Raw genomic sequence first — 25668 nt, forward strand, 5'->3', positions numbered from 1 at the left:
ACTTAGAAACACTTAGATTATCCTTACTGAAGTTCAATAATTAATATCCTAAGGAATAGTTAGCACAGGGAATACAGAGAAATAAATAATTTGCTGATTTGGAGAAATGAAGAGTAGGTAATCTTGTGGATATAAGAATATGCTTTCCTTAATTACAAGGAGTTTTGTCCAATGTAGTCATTGAATTACATCATAATTTCAGTCAGAAAGTGGTGAGCATTATTTTGGAAGTCTTGCGATCTTTGCTATTTGCAGTTGAACAACAGTGTGTGTTTTTGCCAAGATGCAGTTTCCACGGGCTTTATTTTACCTTCTTTTTTTTTTGAAAACATGCAGACTACAAGTTACCATACAGCGATATTTGCCAACATTTATTTAAAAACACTCAGCCTGCAGCTCACCGATTGTAAATGAAACAACTAGCCATTGTTTCTTAAATATAGTGTGAAAATCCTCCCTTCTGACCCTTGCCCGTGCTGCTTTCTCCACCCAGACTGCCTGCTTAATATCCGTGGTTACACAAGCAGACCGTATTCTTCATACTTTCATTTATTAAACAAACATTTGTTGAAACCATATTATGAGCAAGGTCCAGTTCTCGGGGCTGGATGATGAATACAACAGACAGAAATCCCTGCCTCATGGAGCTTATATTCTAATGGGAAGAAATGGATCAGATCAAGTGGCAGTGGCAGTAGCTACATGAGCTGTGGGCTACAAAGTCCATGCTGGTCTCCCCCATGCTAGCTGCTCCATCTCTGCCACTGTGCTCCTTCCTCACTGACTCCTCCCACCAGCCCTAGGGTGCCAAGAAGAAAAACTGCCTGGCAGACATGGGACCAGCTTTGTGCCAACCCATCATCAACCTTTTTCTTGGCAGTGGATTCTCCCTGGTGGACATCAGTGTGAGACACAAAAATGCTTTGTGCTATTTTCATAGGTCAATCCACATTTCCCTTCTAGATGGTTTGGCATCCTATTTGCTGGTCTTACTTGTTCTAGGTTCCTGCCCAAACAGTGAAGTCCTTTACTTCTCCCCAGAAGTTCATGTGTATCCACACTTCAGGCCAATTTCACCTCCATACAAATTGCATTCTGTTCAAGCATTCTGTTTACAACTGTGGCTGCTGGAAGGATTTTCCTTCTTCACTGCCTATAAGGTCATCTTTGATTGGTGCTAGTTCTTTTCCAGGTTTATGCCATCCTGGGCCCACACATCTATAAACGAAGACTGAAAATTTCCCTGTAAGTTGATTGTACATTCCCCACCCTCTCCCATGATGTCCTAGGTGGGAGTTGAAGGAACAGTGTAGCAAAGGGGAAGTCTGTGGATGTCAGGGCCACCTGTTTATATAAAATACTTATGCCCCCCCTCCACCTGCTTGGCCTGATTCCATTTCCAGGACACCATGTTCTTCCCATGCGGCTTTATGACACAGAGGATCCAGACTACGATGGGGACTCCTCAGTTGCACTGTCACTTGATTTCTCACTGTCAGGTGCTCAGTCTCCACTCAGGCTAAATAGCACCAGCAAGTGTTAGTTTGCAAATGATGACGGCTCTTTGTCATAGAAGGCAGCACCTTGTTCTAGAAGTAGGCATCTACAATGAGACCTCCAAAGAGCTTCCCAGAGATGCCATAGACCCCTGAAGCTCACACCTGCAGATATGCTTCGTAGTTTGGCTACAGAGCAACTGCACAGTAGTTAGGACCTAAGTGGGGTGGGGTCAAGGCTTCAGGCACTTTTAGCTCTCATCACCTGTAGCAAGCTGTCTTCTGTACCCAGATGGTACACCAAAGAAGAACGCAGACACTGGGTATTAGAAGCAAAAGCACATCAAAATGAGAGATGGAAATGCAGACAAAAGAAAGAGAATTTAGGGGCATCTGAGTGGGGCACCAACACTCTCCATCCTGTCCTCTGATTCACTGTGGCCCATCATATTTTTCCAGGCAGATAAGATGTACTGGCATATACTGTGACCACTACTTCTGCAAACTTAACTCTTTGAGGGTCACATTAGAAACTCCCCTAGGGATGTAACATTGCTTCTGATATACTGTTTTGGTCTGAGGAAGTCACCCCTCCTACCACATAGTTCTTACTTTGTAGGTGAGGGAACCAGGGTGTTGTCACCCTATTACATGTATTGACTCTAAATGTGCATCAGAAACCAGAGAAAAGACCAGAGGCATTGAATCATGGTGGGAACTTGGCCCTAAACCCCATTTGTCATCTGACTCCAACAAACTCCTCTAAAAGGAGGATCATGATGGCATTTCTAGGAGATATTAATATCAGATCACATCTGATCTGAGATCTTGTATGTCTTATTAAAAGTGACTTGGATTCACCTTGATCTAAATTTGAACTCAACACTTTGCCCACTCCCTGTTGAGTTCTTCCTGTTGAGTTCCAACATCCGTCCACTCGTATCTTCTTTGCCTTTTTTTCTCTATCATTTCTTTCATCCAAACAATGAACAAATCATGTCAACTTTAACCACTAAGATTCTCTAGGATCTGTCCAATTCTTGCCAAGCACACAGCAGATAATATTCTGCTCACATGTACCAGCATAGCTACGTTGTTACAGCCAGTGTCCATTTTGACTGGTCAATGAACCTGCAGCATTAATTGTTAGGTATTATCAACATCACCCTGTCTACGACTTCTTTCCCACTACAGGATGTCACCAGGAATTGCCTAGTTTTGAACACTACTCCCTGCTCCTCCTGTGTTCAGTCTCTGATTCAATGACATTCCTAAAATGTGAATTTGTTTATATCACAATTCTGTGTAAAATCTCTTGGTGGCTTCTCATTTTCACTACACCTGGAAAACTCTCTCCCATTGTTTTCAACTTGCTAACTTGCACTCAGCTTTCAGATATCAGTTTAGATGTCAGTTCCCCTGAAGTCCTTTCTTGACACTCCCTACCCCATATTCTCCTATATCATTCTCTCCCTCCTTGACTGAGAACATGTTGCCCAACACTCTTCTCCAATTCACATTCTGTCTGCACTCCATGCCACTAGACTTTCAGTCCTCAGTAATCCAAGAATCCATGCATCGGAAGTCACCACCATCTTGCTAAACCCAGTGATGAAGCTGCTATTCTCATATTCCTGGGTTTCTCAGCAACATCTGATGCTGCTGGCCACGAATCCCACCTTAAGCACTTTGTCCACTTGGCCTATGGGACACTATACAGTCTCGATTTTCTTCCTACTTTTCTGGCAGCTCCTTCTCAACTTCCTCAGCTCCTATATTAGACTCCTAAATGAGTCCTCAGCCTTCTTCTCTATTTTCATCTCCCCTTAGGCAATGTCAGCTAGTTTATGGATTTAAATACATCTCTATGCAGATGCCTGCCAAATGTGGATCTCCAGATAAGAGCTCTGCCCTGAGCTCTGACTGCTCTAACCCACTGATATCTGATACTCCCATCTAGATGTAGGCATCTTGACTTAATTGCCTGCAGTGGGTTGAATGGTGACCCCCCAAAAATATATGCCCACATCCTAACCCTCAGAAGCTATAGATGGGAACTCATTTAGAAGAGGCCTTCGCAGACATACTTAAGTGAAGGATCATCTGGATTATCTGAGTGTACCCCCAATCCAAAGGCAAATGCCCCACAGGAGCTGGAAGAAGAAGAAAAGACAGAGGCACAGAGGAGAAGACCATGTAAACATGGAGGCAGAGATTGAGTGATGCAGCCACAGACCTGGAGTGCCTAGTGCCCCTGGGAGCTGGAAGAGGCAAGGGATGGACTCTCCTTTAAAGCCTCCAGAAGGAGTATGCCCTGCTGGTATCTTTATTTCTGACTTCTGGCCTCCAGAATTGGAAGAGAATAAATGCCTGTTGTTTTAAGTTTCCAAGATGATAGTAATTTGTTACGTGACTCTGGGAAATGAATATAATGTTCAACAGAATTCTTGATTTCCTCTCGCAAGCCCTTTTCTCTCTAGTTATCTTCAGAGCAGTCAAGTATGCTAAAATCCACCCAGTTTCTCAGCTCTAAAACCGTCTGCACTACCATTGGTTCCTTGTCCTTGCTCACCTCACATCCCATCCATAAGCTGTAGCCTCTCTACATTTCAAAAAGTTACCCAAACCCTCACCCCATCTCACCCAATCAACTGTCACTACTACCGGTTCAAGGTGCCTTCAACGTGGCCTTTGGGACACTTATCCTGTCTTGATGTCCTCACGATACTGATGGGCCTTTATTGTTGCTTTAACCTCCTTTGTGATTTTCCTTTGTCTTCTGTTTTTGAATCATTGCAGGGGCCCCTTAAATTCAGACCCATCTCTTCCCAGATTGCAACCGTCTGGTGGTTTCTTAAGTCCTAGGACTAACTATGGGCCCCACTGCCCTGGTCTGTCCCTTGCTACTACCCAGCTGCATTATCCACTGCTCTCACTCTAGGCCACACTGCTCCAGCCACACAGGCCGCCTGTCTGTCCCTCTAAATGACCAAGCTCCGCCCCTAATTTGCACTTGCCCTTTCTCTGCTAGGAATGCTCTTGTCCATGTTCCTCCGGGGACTGCTTCTCTCAGCTAGTAGACCTCTTTCTTCCAGAGCCTTCCCTGTCATCTCCTCTAAAATGACCATGTCTTTCTGTCACCTACCCTGCTAAATTGATTTAGCTCCTTCACAGCACAAATGATCTAAGATATAATTATACACTTATTCATTTGCTGAATGTCTCTCCAACTAGAATGTAAGTTCTGTGACGGGAAGGGCTTTGTCTGTTCATTCAAGAACTCCCAGTGTCTGCGGCATGCTTGGGGTACAGTAGGCCCTCAGTATTTATTTGTTGAATGGTTAAATACGTGGATTTTCACTGCCTCTCTCCCTGTATCTTGCACACAGTCGTCCCTGGCTATGTGTGTGTTAAATCATTGGATGTATGAGTGAATGAATGGTTTTTTGATTAGCCCAGCTGGAAGAAATCTCTGGTCCTCTGAACTCATATATGACATCACTTTATATGTCAGCACGTTTTTCTCTCTTTGAGTCTATTCCTTTCCATGTGCCATCTTGCTGACTGACTATAAACTCTTTAGGCTGGAGATCAGGCTCTCTCTCTTGTTTATTTCTCCCATCGCATATTTGCCACACATTACAGAATGGTACTTCGATAGATATTTTGTGACTGACTGACTGAGTGAATAAGTGAATGACTCAAATAATCCATATCCTGCCAGCTTCATAATGTCCACATAGTTAAGACCATCGAGCCCTTTCACACTTGTCCCAGCTCTGCTATAGCTCTCCACCAAATCCATCACTTGAGGTATCAGAGAATCAAAAACTTCATTTCTTCCCTCTGAGTAGTGCATACAAGAGGCAGCAAGTAGCAAGATACTCACGATACCCATGGGCCTATTGGACTCCTTTTTGGCCACTAACTCACTTAATTTGGTGTAGTTTAGCACATTACAAGATTGTTCAAGAGTACTATAAATGATGTCAGACACCATCAGAAACCACTTCAGAAAATCATTGCCTGTAGCCGGATCAAAAGGTGAACACCTGGAAGCAAGCAGTGCCAGAAAAGCAGAATAAATTATTTCTTCTTCTCTACCTCTTAGAGAGTTGCACCTTTTTGCCCTAAAGAATGGTAATATATATTCTTTAATTTTAAGATTCTGTAGTATACTTACAAAACATCTGTACAATAATAAAACAGATGGGTACCTGATTAAAAAGGGATTATTCTGGGTTCTTTCTCTTTGCAATTATTCTGTGCTATTTTTAGGCCATTATATAAATTTGGGTGATTTATTCTATTATTTTATTCTGATAACTACTTTTAAAGAAGTAAATTAAATAACACAAGGGCCGTCATATTGATCCAAATCATCATCATCATCTTCAATTTCCAATATGTAAACTTTATTGAGCTTAAATATTTTAGGTTGACTTTAAAAAGCAATGTGGTAGTGTTTAACTGCTTGAAGCATATTAGTATAGGCAAATACAGGACTCAGCATAATGATAATTTGACATTTTTTTCTTTCTGTGCAAAAGACAGGTTGGCCAGGCAGAATTCTTATATGAATGGTAGTTAGGGCACCCCAATTTTAATCCTATCATATATTTCTTGGAGTGTTTAGTTACTCACTCCTGCCTACTTGGTACCTCACAAAATGGTAAATGTGCTCAGATGACTCTGCTTGGCCTGTGAGGGTACCTGAAAAAGGTAACTCACATTAAGTTGTAAATAGGTTCACCCATCATGTAACAATAGAGCAACTACAGCAAGTCCCCCACCCCGAGGGACAGCAAGGCTGGGCCTTTCTCAAGTAGTGTGGGAAAAGGGAAAGAGATGTGGGAAAAATTAAGACTTTTTTGGTCGTTTTATAGCTTGAGCGTGGTTTATCTGAAATTTTGTGAACTTGATATGCTATTGTGTTAATGCATCAAGGCTGCAGAGTTCAAAAAGAGATGGTTTGTTTGAAATTATGGCACCAAAATGTGTTTCCACTTAGGATTTTACAAAACAAATGTTTTGGAGATTTGGAGAAGGATACAGCAGGGAAAGAAAGAACTTTCCAATTTTATTTTAACATTCGGTTCTCAGCACTCGGAGGAGTTAGGTGGTGCAATATACCACGACAGTGACATCTGTCAGATCCCTGCTGACTTGCCTCTGTCTCGAATAGAACACCGAAAAATGCCTAGGAGGGTTTTGTTCCTCTGAGAAGTGAACTTGCTTTGCTCTGATGACACTTCTTAAAAGGTTGTTATTTTCTGGAAATGTTGTTGGACTAAAATATAAACTGTACATTGGGTTCCCTTGTTCAAAAAAATATAAACTACAGAATTAACCAACTGATCTAAGCTGTATTTCCAGGGGGACAATTTTGATTCATTTTTTTCTACTTTATATTGAATACCTGTAACACAATGGACAAGGAGTGTACGTCCGTGCGTTCAAGTGTGCATGTGTGTGCGTGTGTTAGGAGGTGATTTGTTATACTTGGTATCTTACCTTCTCTCCTTGACCTGAATGAAATAGGATTCATTCAGTCACTGCTCTGCCCCATAGCACTGTACCCCACAGCACTCACTGCTCTACCCCACAGGCTGGACCTTCTTCAAGTAGTGTGCACGGGAGTGGGGAGGAAGAAGGAAAGAGATTTGTCAGGATGCTTGAGACTGAGAGGTGACCAGGGAGCTGGTGTGGCTTGAAAAAGTCACACCTGTAAGGATACACCTACCCTCTTCAGAATCACCACTCCCCTGCCCCGCTGCATCAGTGAGCTTCAAAAGACTAAAAGATAAACACATTAGCAGAGGTTCTGTCATTCATTTTCAGACCTTTTCACATATTTAAGTACCACTATCTTATTAATATCTCAATCCTTGTTAGCAAATTTCACTCTCTCTTTTTATTTATTTTTTTTTTTTAATTTTATAGAGGCATGTTTATTTATTTATGTATTTATTTATTTGCTTGTTTTGTTTATACATGCACTGGGTACAGTCAGAAGCGCGGGAGGGTGAGAGAATTCACCAGAGCCAGAGCAGGGAGCAGAGCAGGCAGAAGGACCGAAGTACACTGCTGAGGGGAGCAGCGGGCCGCAGGAGAGGTCTGCGCGCCATGTGGGACCCTCCTCTGGTGGCCGGGGAGCAGCCGGGGATCGAACCGGTGCCGCAGAGGCTGCGGGCAGGTTCGCAAACCAGCGCTCAACCGCTGCGCCACCCGGGAGGCCCCACTCTCTCTTTTTAAAAGACTTAAATAGTTTTATTTTGTGAAGGTGATATGTCTTTCCCAAACCATATATAGGTGTTCTGTTAACATATTTTTTCACTTCACTTATTTTATATATTATGTAATACATTATGCATTACATTATAATTATTTATTATATTACATATTCTATTCATAATTGTGTGCACTGCTTTAATATGATACTAATTTTGTTATATTTACAAATAATGTATTTTTACTGAAAGATTAAATATTAAGCAGACATGTATTCCAAAAGAGGTTTGCTACCTGAAAGTTTCTCATTTTAGTAAACTTTGTTTTGAAGTATCCCAAAGTAGAATGATTTTAAAAAGGAAATACATGGCTTAGCATGGCCTGCTCAACAAAAATTTAGATTCAATCAAAAGACTAGCTAGTCTACCTCTGTGGGTCTCAGTTTCCCCAGTAGTAAATAGATTGGGTCCAATGAGGAGATGGACAATCCCCCTTCTGGCTCTAAAGGTTTTTTTATGTTTTCCAAATATATAAAATAATCTACTTTAGTATTGATCATATAAACACACAGAAGTTGAATATTAGAAAAATATTGCCATGTCATCTACAAGTAGTGACAGTCTTCTTTGTTTTCCAATTTTGATTTCCTTCTCTTGTCCAATTGCTCCTGCTAGGACTTTCAATACTGTGTTGAATAGAGTGGTAAGAGCAGACATCCTTGCCTTGTACCTGATCTTAGAGGAAAACCTTCCAGCTTTTCACCGTTGAGTATGATGTGAGCCATAGCTTTGTTATGTGGCCTTCATTATGTTAAGGTGTGTTCCTTCCATCTACATTTTATTGAGAGTATTTAACATAAATGGATGTTGGATGTTGTCAAATGATTTCTGTTGATGTGATTATGTGATTTTTATCTTTCCTTTTGTTCATACAGTGACATATCCATTGAGTTGCAGAGGTTGAACCACTCTTGTATCCCTGAAATAAATCCTACTTGGTCATGGGGTAACATCATCTTAATGTATTATAATTAAATTTGGTTTGCTAAGAGATTGTTGAGAATTGCTGCATCTGTGTTTACCAGGGATATTCATTTGTAGTATATATATATTTTTTTTTTTTTTTTTTTTTGTGGTGGTCTTCTCTGCTTTTCGTACCAGGGTAATAGTGAACTCATAAAACGTGTTTGGAAGAGTTCCTTCTTCAATTTTTGGGACAAGTTTAAAAAGGATAAATATTAGTTCATCTTTGAAGGTTTGGTAGAATTTACTAGTGAAACCATCTGGTTCCTGGACTTTTATTTTTGGGGAGACTCTTTCAATTTCCTTGCAATTAGTCTGTTCAGATTTTCTACATCTGATTCAGTCTTAGGAGGTTATATGATTCTAAGAATTTATCCACCTCCTCTAGATGATTCTATTTGTCAGCATGAAGAAGTTCATAGTGTTCTTTTATGATCTTTTATATTTCTATGATGTCTATTGTAACTTTTGCTCTGTTAAACTTTCCCCCTTTTTTGTTTTATTTATTAGAGTGTTTTCTTTGTGAGCCCAACTAGAGGTTTGTTTATTTTGTTGAACTTTAAAAGAACCAGTTCCTGATTTCATTGGTCTTTTATTTTGTCTTTTTAATTTCTGTTTTGTTTGTTTTGGCTCTAATTTTTATTATTTCCTCCTTTTACTGGCTTTTAGTTTCATTTGTTCTTTTTTTTTTGTAGTTCCTTAAGGTGTAGTTATAGATTGTATTGTTTACCCTAAATATTCCACTAAAATACTATTAGAAACAATAAATAAATGTAATAAAGTAGAAGGCTACAGAATCAATCTACAAAGTCTGTTCATTTTTATTACAAACAATAAACTATAAGAGAATGAAATCATGAAAACAATCCCATTTATAATCACATTAAAAGGAATTAAGTATGTTGGAATTAAGAAAGGAAGTGAAGTATGATGATAACTATAATACATTATTAAAAGAAATAAAAGAAGACATAAGAAATGGAAAAATTAACTTTGTTTAAATGATGATCTTACCCAAAACCATACACAGATTTAAGGCAATAGCTATCAAAAATTCAATGGCATTCTTCAATGAAATAGAGCAAAATGGAGGTAGTATACTCCTAGACTTAGAGCGAAATTGAGGTAATAAACGCCTAGCTTCAATTACACTGCAAAACAATAGTAATCAAAGAAATATGGTATTTGGGGTAAAAATAGAAAAACATATCAATGGAGTAGAGTTGAGAGTCCAGAAATAAGCCCACACTTACGTGGCCAGTTAAATTACGACCTAGGTTAACTCTCAGATTCTCTCTCACGCCTGCTGTTCATGCTGAATAGACGGAAATGAATGAATGAATGAATGAATGAAGGAATGCACAAGAGAGTGATTGTGGAAAGCAAGTTGATGTCCCCTTTGGCAACAATAGTTACAGCAATGATGTCAATAGATTTATTTTGTGTCAGACCCTGCGTAAGGACGTCATCTAGACCAATTCAGGTAATTCTCATAACTACCCCGAGAGATATGCCTGATTTCTAGCTCTGTTTTGCAGATGAGAAATAGAAGTCCAGAGAGATTAAATGATTGACACGTGGCTAGTGATGAAGACAGGAGTGAAACCAAGCAGGAGCTCAGGAGTCCACATCCCTCACCACTTGATCTACTGCCTCCAAGGTTACCAGAAAACATTGTTAGCTCTATTTAACTCAATATTCTGAAACTTATTTGACATAAAGTACCAACCAATATATCCAGAACATAATTCGGCAAACATTGAAGTCAAATATTTCTTTGGTTTCTTACTAGTCAAAATAGTCTATACAGGGCCTCCCCGGTGGTGCAGTGGTTGAGCGCTGGGTTGCGAAGCTGCCCGCAGCCTCTGCAACGCCGGTTCGATCCCCGGCTGCTCCCCGGCCACCGGAGGAGGGTCCCTCATGGCACACAGACCTCTCCTGCTGCCTGCTGCTCCCCTCAGCAGTGTACTTCGGTCCTTCTGCCTGCTCTGCTCCCCGCTCTGGCTCTGGTGAATTCTCTCACCCTCCCGCGCTTCTGACTGTACCCAGTGCATGTATAAACAAACAAACAAACAAATAAATAAATAAATAAATGAAATACATGCCTCTTTAAAAAATAAATTAAAAAAAATAGTCTATACAGAAGTAAGATTAAAACTCAGAATTTTTCTCCCAATTTTAGGAGAAATTTAACATGAATTGAGTTTAAATTCTCATCCTGTCCATGCTATAGAACCTACCTAAGTAACCAAGGAAGGGGGGAAGCTATGCTTTGCCATTTCTTAAAAATGAAACTTAACATCTTTGATTGTTGTTTGTGAAATACAAACCAAATACAAGTATTCAAAAAGTGCATCACTGGCAAAATATGATGCCATGAAGTTCATGAGCAAAGAAAGCTAAAAAATATTCAGTTCTCCAAAGTATTCACCAGCGCCCATGTCTACCGGGTACCCATGAGCCATTCCAGCCACCAGAGTCCTTTTCATAGCCACCAGTGGGACCTAAAGGGACCCCAGTGCAAACTCTAATGTATTACGCTCCTTGGCTGCACCTGCACAGGGGTGACCTTAAGTAGGGGAGCGAGTTTGACTAGCTAAGCAGGCATGTCTTGGGAGAGTAAGGAAGATGAGCTTGCCCCTCTGAGAGGCACATAGTCTGACCCACAGAGCAGGAGCTTTGAGCATCTTTTGCTATACTTTGAATTCCCACTCCCCTCCACCAAGATTAAATTGCAGGGGAAGAGTAGCAAGTGGGAATGATGGATGAATCAGGTCCACAGGTAGTAAAAGAAGCTGCCAAGTCACTGCCTTCTCACTCACTGTCCGCTGAGATGAACATCATGTTGGCTTGGTCCTGAGTGAAAGCTTTGGTCAAGCACGGGTTTGGTTCTCCCATAACACACCTAGGACTGTGGCTCAGTATCACCGCTCCTCACTGCTGATGGGACATGATTTTAATTTGCTCTCAAAAGGGAAGGGATTGGTGAGCTGAGTTTGTCTGAGTTTCTCTTGGAGTTTCTTTATTAAGATTCTGATTATTGTTGGTCTACAGATCAGATAGTATCAGGATCCTGAATAAAGGCCCATGCTTTGTAAAGTGCAGCATGCAACCTGTACTGCAGGCTGTGTTCTTTTAAGTAACTGGCTTTTCATTATTTCCCTCCTAAGCTCTAAAGTTTATTTCACTAACTATGACTTTTAATGTTAAAAGTTGACATGATTTTGAACAAAGGAAATATCTTCTGTTGATGACTGTAAAGAATCACACGCATATCCACTCTTATAGTCTTCCAAAGTTAAAGGTACAATATGAGCTATATCACTGGAATACATAATGAAATCCCTGACTGGTTCAATGGATGGCTTGAATTAATAAAAACATAGGGAAATTATTCTTTAAAACCATGAATTCACAACTACAAAGCCTATTTTTGCTTTGCTATTATTAATACAATAAGAGGTTCGACTTTGACCTTGGAATCATAAACGTGGAAAACATTAGCAGTATTATATTGACATGTTCTGAGTCTCTCTTTTTCTATATTAAACTGAGGCTTCTGATAAGTTTGGAGGAGTCCCTGTGGCACCAAATAAAACTAAACAATTCATACAGACTAAGATCAAGGAGGTCTAGTGAACCAAAAGTTTCCAAACCCTTGATAAAAGGAAGTTTGTTTGAAACCACTGGTAATTATTAGTATTTTAAAGCTATAATTTAAGAAATCACTCTTTGTAAAAAATAAATATTAATGTTTTGGAAAAATCTGTCCTTTATAGCAAGGGGGATAGAAAGCTATTCATAGATATTTCAAACTCCTGTTGATAAAAATGTCTTCATTTTATTAACTTTGCCCTTTTCCTTTAACTGTGATACATTAAACTAAGAATGAATTAGAAGGCAATTCCTTTCCTGTAATAGCATATCTATTATCACAAAATCAACCACCTTTTAAAATGTTGTAATTTTTCCTAGAATAAATCAGGTTGGGTTTGGGCAGCATAAAATGAGATTTTTTTTCCATTCTATTTCTCTGGGTAACAAAGCGACTGCTTGCTGTACCTGGTGATTTTCCGAGACTATTCTGTAAAATTGCAACAGCACGACTGCTTATGGCATCACGGCTTGTAAAGGAAGTTATGATGTTGTTTGTCTCTTGCTTTTTAATTTTTTCAAAAGATTTATTTATGCATACAAGAGCTGGGGTGGAGGCCAGAGGTGCGGGGGCTGGGGTGGAGGTAAGAGGATTCACTAGAGACAGAGAGGGCAGCAGAACAAGCAGATCTACTGAAATACCCTGCTGAGGTGAAAAGCAGGCGAGGCAGGAGAGGTCTGCTGCGCCATGTGGGTCAGCTCCCTGGCCAGGATCGCACTTGTGCTGCAGTGGCTGGTAATAGCTTCATAGTGCTGAGACTTAACCCCTTGCGCCATAAGGGAGGGCCTTGGTTTTTAATTTATAAACAGGCCAATAGCCATGAATCATGTCTGGGATGGAACATCCTCCAGTGATAGGTATATAATGAAGTGAAACAGGTAGGAAGCAATTGTTGCTGGCCACCTGGTTATGATAGCTCAAGCAAGCATTCAGGAATAACTTTCCCCAAATAGGATAACAGATTGGACACATGGGTGAACCCTTTGACAGCCTGAAAGAACTTGCACGAATCCAAATGCCTATAAATACTGCTGACTCAGTGGTTCTTCAGTCATCACATTTTCTGAGACTTGCTGCTGTAATTACTACTTTGGGAAACCTTGCAGCAGGAACCACCTATCTGAAGATACTTCTTGTCACAGAAAATAATCAATTGAAACAATTGATTCAAGAAAGTTTAAAAAAAAAATCACCATGAGTCTTAGGAGGCTATTTCTTTGCAAGGCTATTTCAAGTATATGCAATTCTAAAGTGTTAAACTGAGTGATGTTTACAAATGATCAAAATGGGCTTTGAGCCTGTTTGGTCTTTAACCACGTTACAGAGGCAGCACTCTATTCAGAGGAGGTGAAACTGTGTCCATTTGTACCTGGGGATATTAGTAAATGTCGTTTCTTAATGTCTAAGATGAGCGGTCTCCTCAAAATTACAACAATAAAAGCAATTTGGCTAGATCTCCTCAACCTCAAAAAAGTTGTGCTTTCCTTCCAAATATAATTCTGGCAATTGACATGTTCTAGCAGTTTACTTGAATACTGTTCATGGACCCACTGTTGCCAGGATAATTTGACTTCTTTTGAAACTCCCTAAATGGAGATATCTTCAAACACTTGGGTTAGAGCTGATGTTAGTTTTTGGGGTCCTTTAAAAAACTTCAGTATACCCAAAAGACTAATGTAGACAAAATTTCACAATTTACTTTGGTTTGAACAATTGGTATTTATTTTACCTATGGAAATCCTTAAACTTAGGTTCAACTGTGGCAACACAGAGTAAAATGGAATTTTTGTCTTCCTGATCATTAGCCTTTTTTTTTTTTTGCAGCAAAAGATTTGTAAATTCAGTTTACAAATCTCTTTAATCTTCATATAGTTATAACAAATGTTAGCATTTTTTTAAAAGAGTGCTTTGATAATATTTGGTTTCAGTAGTTAGACATCTTCAAACATCTTAAGTTTTGTCCGTAAATTAATATATTATATTCAGCCACTGTACTAGTACATTACTAAAGTCTTCTTCATTGCAGCTCCTTTCACCCAGTTCACTATGTCAACAATAATCACAAGGCATACAGCAAGGCAGAATACACAGATTGAAGAGACAGATCAAGCATGAGAACCAGATTCAGATATGGCAGGAAAGTTGGAATTATCAGACCAAGAGTTAAAACAATTGATTCATGTACTAAGGGTTTCAGTGCAGAAAGCAGACGACTTGCAGGAACAGGGGATAATGTAAATAGGATATAGAAATTCTAAGAAAGAATCAAAAAGGTGTTGGAGATCAAACACCTAGAACAGAAATGAAATGCCTTTGATAGGCTCATAAGTGGACAGGACATGGCTGAGGAAGGAATTTCTGAACTTGACAATATAACAATAGAAACTTCTAAAACTGAAATGCAAGGAGAAAGGAAGTCTGATGGAAGAGAATATTTAAAGATTGCAGGACAACTACAAAAGATGTGATTTATGCATAATGGGAATACCAGAAGGAGAAAAAAATAAAGGAATAGAAGAGATTTTTGAAGCAATATGACTATGAATTTCCTTAAATTAATGTCAGACACCAAACCACAGATCAAGGAAGCTCGGAGAATAGCAAACAGGCTAAATGTCAAAAACACACCTAAGCATATCAGATTCAAACTGCCAAAATTAAAATAAAATCTTGAGAGAAGCCAGAAGAAAAATGAAGTACTAGTGCATGCTACAATATGAATGACTCTTGAAAACATTATGCTAAGCAAAAGAACTCAATCACAAAAGACTACTTATTGTGTGATTCCATTCATACGAAAGTCCAGAGCAGGAAAAAGGTATATAAGGAGAAAGCAGATTAGTGGTTTCTGAGAATTGGCAGTGAAAGATGGGGAGGAAAGGCTGATAGCTGAAGGGTCCAAAGTTTCTTTCTGAGGTCTTAAAAATGTTGTAAAATTGATCGCGGTGATAGTTGCCTATGTCTGTGAATATATCCCCAAACCACTGTATCGCACAACTTAAATAGACACACGGTATGGTAAGGAACTTCTATATCAATAAGGCTGTAAAATACTTTTTAAATGAGAAGGGAGCAGGTCTCCTGGCTTCCATGGTGCAGTTCTTGTCTACTCCCTGAAATCTGAAACTCCTACCCAGTCTGAATCCTTGATTAGAGCTTGCATTACTTTGACACATGATTTATACACATGTCCTAAAATCCTAAGGACCTTTGGATCTGATGAGAGTCTTCGATGTACTAATACATCTTCTATTGAACCTGACAGGATCTTACATTCTATCCCTAAGAATGTAAAGATATTGAAAATGAGAACCACAGAATTCTGGACCCTCACCTAGTTTGCCACTGCTCTGCTGTGAACTACAACATTGGTGTGACCGAGGCTATTCCTGGCCTGCTTTTGTGTGGTTGAAGGAAAATTTACAAATATTTCTCTGAATCAAAGATTGCCAAATTTATAAAATTTACATAACTATTTTGCCTATCACAAAGTTTACATAAATTAATACTGGAGGGGGTGATTTCTATAACTTTCACAGGAATATTAAATTGGTCAAAAGCTAGAGGTGAGAGAGTGATTTTGGCTTATGGATGGACTTAATATGCAGAAAAGGAGCCAAGAGTTTCAGTTCATAATGAAACACAAAGGGGTACAGGTGAGTGAGATGTATGAGCTTTAATTCTTGCAGAAATGCCGTTCACACAATTATGCACTGAATTGTGTCACCGCTAAATTCAGATGTCAAAGCCTTAACCCCCAATGTGATTCTATTTAGATATGGGAGCTTAAAGGAGGGGTTAAGGTTAAAGGGGGTGGAAGGGAAGGGTCCTAATCCAATAGGTCCAGTGCCATTCTAAGAAGATTGGGGTCCATAGGAAAGGCCAGGTGAGCAGGCGCTGCCTGCCAGCGGGGAAAAAAGGGAGAAAGTGTTCCATGGGAAGCCAACACCCCCAGTCCCTTTACTTTGGTCTTCCAGGCCCCAGAATTATGAGAAAATAAAGTTCTATTATTTGAGCCCCCCAGTCTGCATGTTCTGTTATGGGTGTCCGAGTTGACGAACACAATATTCATTTTTAACACATATTTTGATGCTTTTTTTTCTATTTTGACAGACCCTTTACTCTCTTTTATGATTATTTCACCCACTTTCCAAGTGGCATAATAACTTCAACTTCTTTTTTAACATCCAGAGGTTGCCATGGAAAATGCAGTGTGCTAGCCCCTCTACCTTCCTAGCTGTTTTTGTTTGCTTTTGTCTCACTTCTTTCACCTTTCAGCCTTCTTTAAGGATTTATTGCCCGTTTATGCTTTCCAGCATAATTCTTTCTTTATGGCTAATACATTTTCAAGCCTGAGTTTCTACACACACTAAGCATACTAACCCCTTCTCAGCACCCTCACTTCAGAGACACAACTGCTGGCTCTGGTTAGAAAGCAAGATTTCAGCAAATCATGTGGCCGGGATGCTCCATTTTACCGAAGCTTCCGTTCGGTTTTCATCTGCTATTTTCCTTTCTCCCTGACCATTTGCTGTGGGCTTGTCAGTGCAGTTCAGTTAAATGCCAAGTTCATGTGTGTTTAATATTTGAGACATTGAGCACTTCTCAAAAACTTAAAACACATGCAACATGTTCATACTGTGCTAAGCTGGCTAACTAAATGGTGACTTTGGGAAAGTTGAGAAAGCTGGATTGAAAATATGTTTAAAGAAAAATCCATCTAGTTGTTAAAAAAATCCTAAAAGAGTGAGTGCAACTAAATTTGTAATTTGGAATAGACAAGTTATTTTTACTCTCTGAAATCAGAGTTTGATAAGACCTATGATAATCCAGTTTGTGGCTGCATAAACCACTGGAGCTACAGAAAAACTAAAGCTACATGAGAACTTTGAAAAATATCCCTCGGCATGTGGCCACCATCTCTTGCATCGTGGGTGCTGATAGCATTAGGCAAAGTTAATGGAAACAATTTGATTTTCAGCAAATTGCTCATTCGACAAATTGGTTTTCCAGCAAGTTGATTTTTCCTCTTCCCTTCTGTATGCATGTGCCACAAATACACATCCAAATACAAGTTTAAGCTGGAGGGTAAATACATTCTGTTTAAGGGCATATCGCCTCTAGAGTTGAAACTGAAGGAAACAGCTTCTCAGCCAAATAACATGACATGTTTGCCATCTAAGGAGATGACCTATAAGTTTGAAAAGTCTTTAAACTTAACGGTGGTTGCTAGTGACAAATTTCATCTCAGTGGAAACATTTTTTTTGTGCTATGTACTAACTCGAAGGATAGCTTTATTCAGCTGGACATTTTAAAGCACTTTGTGAAACAGCTACTTGACATTTAACATTTTTCCCTCTTGAAAACAAATTTATCTTTATAAGGGTTGGAAGTGATAAATATACTGAATGTAAATGAATACTTCACGGTGACTTCGCATGGTTATCCACCCTGCACCATTAATGTGTAATAAATAGATGTTTTAAATATTTGCTCCTAGAGGTCTCTTCTTGAACTTAAGTGTAAGTTATCTAAACACTTGAAAAAAGATTTATAGTTATGAAGAGGCCTATATGTCAAGGAAAGTTTTATGATATGTCCCATAATAAATTAGCAATAAATGGATACAGGTGACTGTGGAATTTATGACCTTTAATGCTTTAATACTGCACTAAAGAAAAACTAATTATTAAGGTCCTGAAGGGTAATATAAGAATACCATCTACAAATTGTCAAATTAAGCCTTTAGTGCTAGGTATTTGAGGTAGGTGCTTTTTATGTGGTTCAACCAGAAAGGCAGATACAGATTGATAAAGAAAACCACCCCTCAGCTAGTAGAAAGGCAGCAGGCTTTCTAGCTGAAATGAAAGAATAACTTCCACAATTTTTACTTCTGCTTAAAAATAATCATTCTCTCGGCACTTCAGTGAATTGTTACTTATCCTGCAGAAAAGGACCCATTTGGTTAGATTCTGTCACAGCATTTATTGCCATCCCCTGCCCAAGTGCTCATGAAGATGTTTGAATACAAAAGGTCCCAGGAAGTTATCTGACTAAAAAAATCAAAATAAGCTCCTTGCAGGTTTTAGAACTGTCCTTTCCACAAGAAATTTCAATTAAAGCACTCATTGTAGGAGGCATCTCCACTTTCATCTTTAGTTTTTCATAAGAAAAAAAAAGAACTCACCCTTTTATTCCTAATTTGAACCTCACCAGGAGGTAGATGAGTTTATTTCCTAGAGGGAAGAGGCTATTGTAAAAGTCGGCCTCTAAAGTGATCTTCCAGTTTCCAATCTCTCACCCTTTTAATCCATTCTCCACACTAACACCAGAATGGTCTTTACTTTTCCCAGAAAAATGTGATTATATCACATCTCTGCTTAAAATCCTTTGATGGCTTCCATTGCTTAGCCCTGCTCCTAAGTGAGGCAGGCGGCCTTTGTGATCTAGTCCCCACCTATCTCTCCAGCCTCCCTCCCTTCTGGAACCTTCTGCCCTGGGGTGTTGGACCCCTGGCCCTGCCCGTGTGGCTTGCCAGTGACACGGCGTTTGCACCGTCTATTTCTGAGAAGCCTTCCTGCTCATTCTTACGTTTCATTCAAGACCCAGCTTAAACACCACTTCCCCACCGTCCTGTCACAAATGTAACAATCAGCCCATTGCCTCTCAGTGCTCCCCAGTCAGTGCAGCTCCTTCCTTGCGTCATGGCTAATTATGTAGGTGACCGTCTGTTCCTAAATGGAAAAGCCTGGAAGGCAGGGTCCTCACCTTGCATCTTTCCATCCCCAGCATCTAAGGCTATCGGGATATAACGGTGCTCAATAAAGGCTTATTGAATCAAAATAAGCCGGGGAAAATGAATTGAAAGGGAGGGAGGTGATGGGAGATGGATTATGAGTCTGAGACACAGGTCAGTAAATCTAACTCCTCGCAGGTTCACCGTTAAGGGATGTCTTGGATGGAAGCCAAGTTAACCTTTCCATGGTCTCCCCATTTCCTGAAGAGGCTACCCCGGGGCGGCGCAGAAAACAGCATATGTTACCTGAGGTTCAAAGATATTTATGTGTGGGGGCCATGAACCAGAAAATTATAACTATCATAATAAGGAGAATAAGGAAGTGAGCATTCCAGAGCCGGGAAGCTGCATGTAGCGGGAAGAAGGACTTAAAATTGGAATCAGAAGACTGAAGTGGGATCTCACCTTGTCCTATGGATCTAATTCTTTCCACCTGATGGAAGGTGTTTGGTATTTCTTACCTTGTTGCCCTCTCTGTGAAAATGGAGATACTGATGGATTCTTTTCAATGTTTTCATGTGGATTAAAGAAGATAATATAAATGAATGTTAGTGACAGTGATGATCATTATTACAGATCTGCTACCCGATGGCCTTCGTGCTTTTTAATACCTCATCTTTCATTTCATTTTGAAAGGTGCATGATGTAGTTGTACGCATCCTACTTATCACATCGATATACTCTTTTCAATTGGTCATAAGTTGTTTGATTTCTTCAGGCTGGGAAATTGCTGCTTCTTAGTCAAGAGACAGCTCCCCGTACGCTGTTACCTTGGACAAAAACATCCCACAATTGTTTCCAGTGTGCACGAGTAGTCAGCAATTTTACCATGTCCTTTAAAAGCAAGGGCAGCTAGAGTCAAAATAGTGAAAGTAGCAACAATTGCTGTCATTTCTATCTTTGGATCCTTCTCTGCCCATGTCCCCAAGACTGCAGTGTTTGTGCCCAGGATCCCTGAGCCCTACACAAGGACATCACATGTGGTGCTCCGTGGTGGCCTCTCTTCCGACCCCCTCATCCTCATAGATGCTCCAGAGAAACTGCTGAAGCTAATTTACCCCATGACAAACAGCAGGTGTCTACTTCATTTGGGAAGTCTCTCTGGATGTGTAATTATAATTTTAAAGACAGATACAAATGAATGAATCTATTTAGTAAGGAATTCTGGGTTTAGGACTAATCCAGAAGCAGATTTACTATGAATAAATGAAACTAAAACTTTGGGGCCCTTCATTTGCTTGGTCTCCCAAATGAATATTTATGTCTTAAGTCCCACACAATTTGGAATAAACCCTATCAAGTCCATTTAGAAGGTTCCAGCATGGTTCTTCTGTTTCTGGCCTTGCCGCTCCACTTGGTTCATTTCCTTTCCAATTCTTTTCCATGCTCTCTGGGGCACCATCCTGCCTTGGGTAAGTCTGAGGGTGGCAGGGCCGTAGGTTACCGCTGGATGTTTCCCGTGTTATGCCAGCTCTCAATGGCTCAAAGCATTCCTTCCGACTCCTGCTCTCAGAAAATTCCATCCCTCACCTCCAAGTTTAATGGAGATATATGTGCTCAGCCTGTGCTAATATAAATGAAGATTAACCACAATGGGGAAAAGAGAGGTGATAAAGGGTATGTCGTTTAGAGATGGAGTATAATTGCAGGGAAGGACCGATCTTTCATCTCGGTATTATGTCCTTTAAGATTTTGTTTGTGCATGTTGAACTTCATTTATAAACCCTATTTTGCTTTTATACTGTTTCATGAAATACTGATGTTAAGTAGATAATTGTTTAAACTTCTCGGCAAAATAAAAATCTGACAATTCTAAGTCACCCTAACTTCTAATTTTACCCATCTGTGAAATCCAGCATCCAAGAACTGCTGGATTAAATGACTTTGAAACATCTTTCAATTCAAATAACTGTTCATGAACTTCTGACATTTATTCAGGGCCTATTATTTGCAAAGCACCGTCCTAAGGCATTATGGGATTCTGCCCTGTAAAAACGAAATATGACAGGTGCAGAAATAATAGTAATGCAAGTTAGAAAGTGAAAAATGCTGTGCAAAGTTTGGAAATGAGCTAGAAATTTATTCCGACAGCTATATACACAGGCAAAGCTGGAAAAGGTGAGAACCAAGATGTCAAATGGCATGAAATTCATTGGTTAGACCTTTTCCTAGACAGAGAACCTCGTATTAAGACTTACAAGAGTGAAGGCTGGCGAAAGGCAAAGACTGTTAAGCTTGAAATAAATATGCACTATACTTGAGCAAGTATAAAAGGGCTCAGACAGGAACCAGAACACGCGTCTCTGGAGAATCCTTACGGCACAAAGGAAATGAAGTCATTTATCTCTGTGCCCTTAAGCAGTTTAGCAATGATGCTTTTTTACATGCTGAGTCTGAAAAAATATTGAGTCTGACCACAGCATTATTTGATGTTAGATTTAAGCTGAATTCTTAAAGCCGGTAGTATTTGAAGGAGTATCACAATATGTGGATTTATATAAATAATGAACAAAAATAAAAAGGGAGAAAGGGAAGAAGAATATGAAAGAAAAGACAAGTTACAGAAGTTATACTGCAAAAAGGTGGGAGGGGGGTAGGGAAGCAGAGAAAGTCTGTTGATGGACGAAAATCAGAAATTCCTTCGCTGAGCTGAGTCTAGATGTTTCACTTCCTATTGCCACATCTTTTCTTCATGAAACATCTAAATAACTGTGAGTTTGAAATCTCCAGGGTTGTGACTGTATTTGTTTTAATGTCTACACGGGTGAGATACGAATAATTCAACTCCTCATTACTTCTGCGAGGCATTTTATCGAATATGTTTCAGAAGTTTTAAAACTTAATCTATCATTTCCCCCTGTTTCTAAATTTTGCTCTCTCACACTTATAATATAATAGAACAATCTTGAAACTACATTGTAAGGGTTAGAAAAACATAGCCATTTCCTAGATCATAAAGCATTATATACTAAAGCACATTTTTTAAAAGATTTATTTATTTATGCATATAAGAACTGGGGTGTAAGCCAGAGGTGCAGGGGGTGAGAGGATTCACCAGAGAGAGTGGGGATCAGAAGAGGCAGATTGACTGAAATACCCTGCTGAGGGGAGCAGCGGGCGAGGCAGGAGAGGTCTGTTGCGCCATGTGGGTCACCTCCCTGACCGGGGTCCGAACTTGTTTTGCAGCTGCTGGAGATAGTTTGATATCGCTGTGTCTTTAACCCCTGCACCAGGGAGGCCCTAAAGCACATCTTCTTAATATGACTATTTATCATGCCAAAGAACTATAATTCAATTTTCTAGTGCTATTTTTTTTTCCACTAAAGACATCTAGGTGTGTTTTATATGTGGCTATCCTACTAGTTATCTATTGATGTGTAACAAGTAACTAAAACCGTAACAGCTTAAAGTACCATGTTTGTTAAAGTTTTTGTGATTCAGGAATCTGGACATAACTTATCTTGGGTAATCCCCAAAACTTTAGCCTCAATCAAACTATAGACCAGGCTGCATTCTCCTGTGGGGACTCAACTGAGGAGAATCTGCTTCCATACTCATTCAAGTTTCTGGCAGAATTCATTTGTTTGAGCTGTAGGTCAGAGACCCTGCAGCTCCCAGGGGCTACCCCTACTTCTGGCATGGAAGCTTATTTCTTCTAGAGCACATGACAGTGGGAGCTAGAAAGCCAGTTCTATCCAATGTGATATAACCAAGGACGTATCATCACTTTTGCCATAGTCTAACACTTACCCTTTTATATAGATCCTGCCCTTTCTAGCAGGGGGGTGACCTGCAAGGCAGATTACCAAGCCATTCCAGAAGGTAGGGTTCACTGGGGGTTACCTTAGGGTCTGTCTGCACAGGGGCTAAAATAAACTGCTCATATTTGAAATATCTTCTTATGTGTCAAAAATAGACACATCTTAATAAGTGAACATGACAGTGGGGGGCCAGTATGTGACTAGAAGGGAAGCAATTAAAATAGAAAGAAAAAAACTTGAAGGAATTTTTAGTAGATTCTTTCAGAATGTAATAATATTCTTGTTTCGGTTTTAAAATTTATTTAAGTCGTAATTAATATGGAACGGAACATGTTACCTAACTGATTTTTTGAATGCTTGAGCACCAGTAATATTTTTACGTGTGCAAATAGAATTCAGAAATACACTAACCAAAAAAATTAATAAGGCATTAGACTGGGAGAAAATATTGACAACTTTTCTAACAGATTGAAGATTATTGTCTAAAATACATAAAAACCTTCAACAAATCACTAATGAAAAAACCAAAATAACCCCAGAGATAAATGGGCAAAATAGGAATAGGCCATTTGCAAAGAACACTGTCTTGTAAATGATGAGATACTCAACTGCCCTTATAATAAATAAGCCAATAAGTTATCAGAATAAACAATACAATGTAAATGTTCATAATTTATTCTGGAGAATTGAAATAAAACAAAAAGTTTGTAAACTCAAGGGATTTTAAAAGGAGTAAGAAAATACACATATTTTATGAAAAGATAGGCTTTTTGGAAGTAATTTAGTAAAACCTATAAAATTAAAACAAAACAAAACCTTACTTTTTGCCTCAGCAATTTCATCTTTGGGATACTATCCTAAAGGAATTCTCCCATTTAAAAAATTGAAATATAAGGATATTATTCATTGCAAATTTTTATAAAGTAAAGCTCTGGAAATAAATCTTTAGAATCATGATAGATTTATGCCCTGAAATTCTTTGCATATAATAAAAAGAAAGAAGTTGACTTAAAGTCCTTGCCTTACAAGAGCTCCATCATACATTGAAAAAAGACTGAAGAGCAACATATAAGCTAAGATCTTATGTGTGTAAACAATATATTTAGGTATTTATAAATGTGTGTGGAATGCATTGAACGGGGACCAAAGGAATGGGCACTGCCCTCGTGACCATGTGTGTGTGACTTGATTCATCTGATTTGTGGGCACTGAGAAGGCCCAGTGAGAACAGGAGTAAATGAAGTGCTACCACCTTGTCCTTTGCCTTCCTGAATAGAATACAGACTTCAGTAAATAGACAGGATAAATATTTTAGCTAAACACATTCCTGCTGATGCAGCTATTTTTTTTTTGTGAATGGCAAATGTAAACAAGGGACTCAAAATTCAGGGTAAACTACCTACCTGTTCATCACCTGTCTACCTACTTACTAACAATTTCCTGTTCCTGCATCTGTCCTGTCCTTGTCAGTCCTAAAAAGATTTACCTATTCCATTTCAGAAGACTTATTTTTCCAAAGGCATGAGATATCAAGAATAGAATAGAAAAATAGCAAGAATACAGAATAAAAAGAACAGGGTTAATATAATTCCTGGATGAAAATACAGTTTTAGAATTTTGGCATCTTCTGTGTAAACTTGCTTGCCTATTTCAGCTTCCATGTAGTTGTTTACAGAGCAAAATAATAACAAGCTGGAAGGGAGCACCATAGAATTATTTTATCCCAGTGAAGAACTTTTCAATGTGACCTCAGTCACTTTGTACTGATATCAATGCTTGTTACCATAGCTGGTACCTTCTATTGTGATATTCATTTGCAAGCAACACTTTTTAAAAAGTTAATCAAACATCATTCACTCAAAAAATCAGCTTAATATCTTAAAAATTCAACCAAAAATTAAAAACAGATGGTTTGGGGGGGGTCTTTGCATTTGATTGAGTAAATCTGTATATAAATTATACTGAACCCAAAGGTGCTCACAGCCCATTTTTGCTTTATGATTACCTCAAGTCATTGTAGTGCCTTGTAAAAATGTACCTATGCCACAGCCATTCCATAAACCCTATGAAATAAAACACATCTCTCTGGCTGAGTGGAGCTCAGAAAATCTGGGTCTTCGCTCCTATAAATGTATCATATTGCATTTACAGGCTAATAAAGTCTCAAAGAACAAGATTGCCCTTCTTTTCACAAGTTGATCCTTTACAAATTTACAAATGTAATGCTTTAACCTACTTGAACTCAGCCCTGGTTCCCTGAGGGAAGATGCTAACCAAGAGAGAGTCTGTTCTGGGTTAGTGGGCAGCGGCCAGCGCAGCTGCATCAGGAGGGGGTGGCAGCGCCTGGGGGGCACAGCTGGCCTTCCAGGGAGGTTTGTGTAGCCTGAGTTAATGAGGTTAATAAAGCAATGTCACAAGAAGACGACAGAAGGAGAGAGTAGACACCAAAAAGCTCAAATCAAGGACCAGGTTCCAGAAGGTTATGCCCCAACGCAAGGGCATTGCTATCAAGTTGGAGCCAACGCCCTGAAAACCAAACAGCGATAAAGTTGAAGAACAGGAGACTTTCTTCAGAACTGAGGTGGCCATTCCTCTGAGCCATCAAATGCTCAGGGAACAAATTCTCTGCACAGCTTCTGCGTGTGGACAATCTCAGCCAACTTACCTGAAAAGGGGTCTTGCAATGCAAGACCTTCCTTGAAGCCC

Source organism: Talpa occidentalis, unplaced genomic scaffold (assembly GCF_014898055.3).
Source record: "Talpa occidentalis isolate TD23 unplaced genomic scaffold, MPIMG_talOcc4v2.1 talOcc4.8, whole genome shotgun sequence".
In the NCBI taxonomy this organism is placed as follows: domain Eukaryota; kingdom Metazoa; phylum Chordata; class Mammalia; order Eulipotyphla; family Talpidae; genus Talpa; species Talpa occidentalis.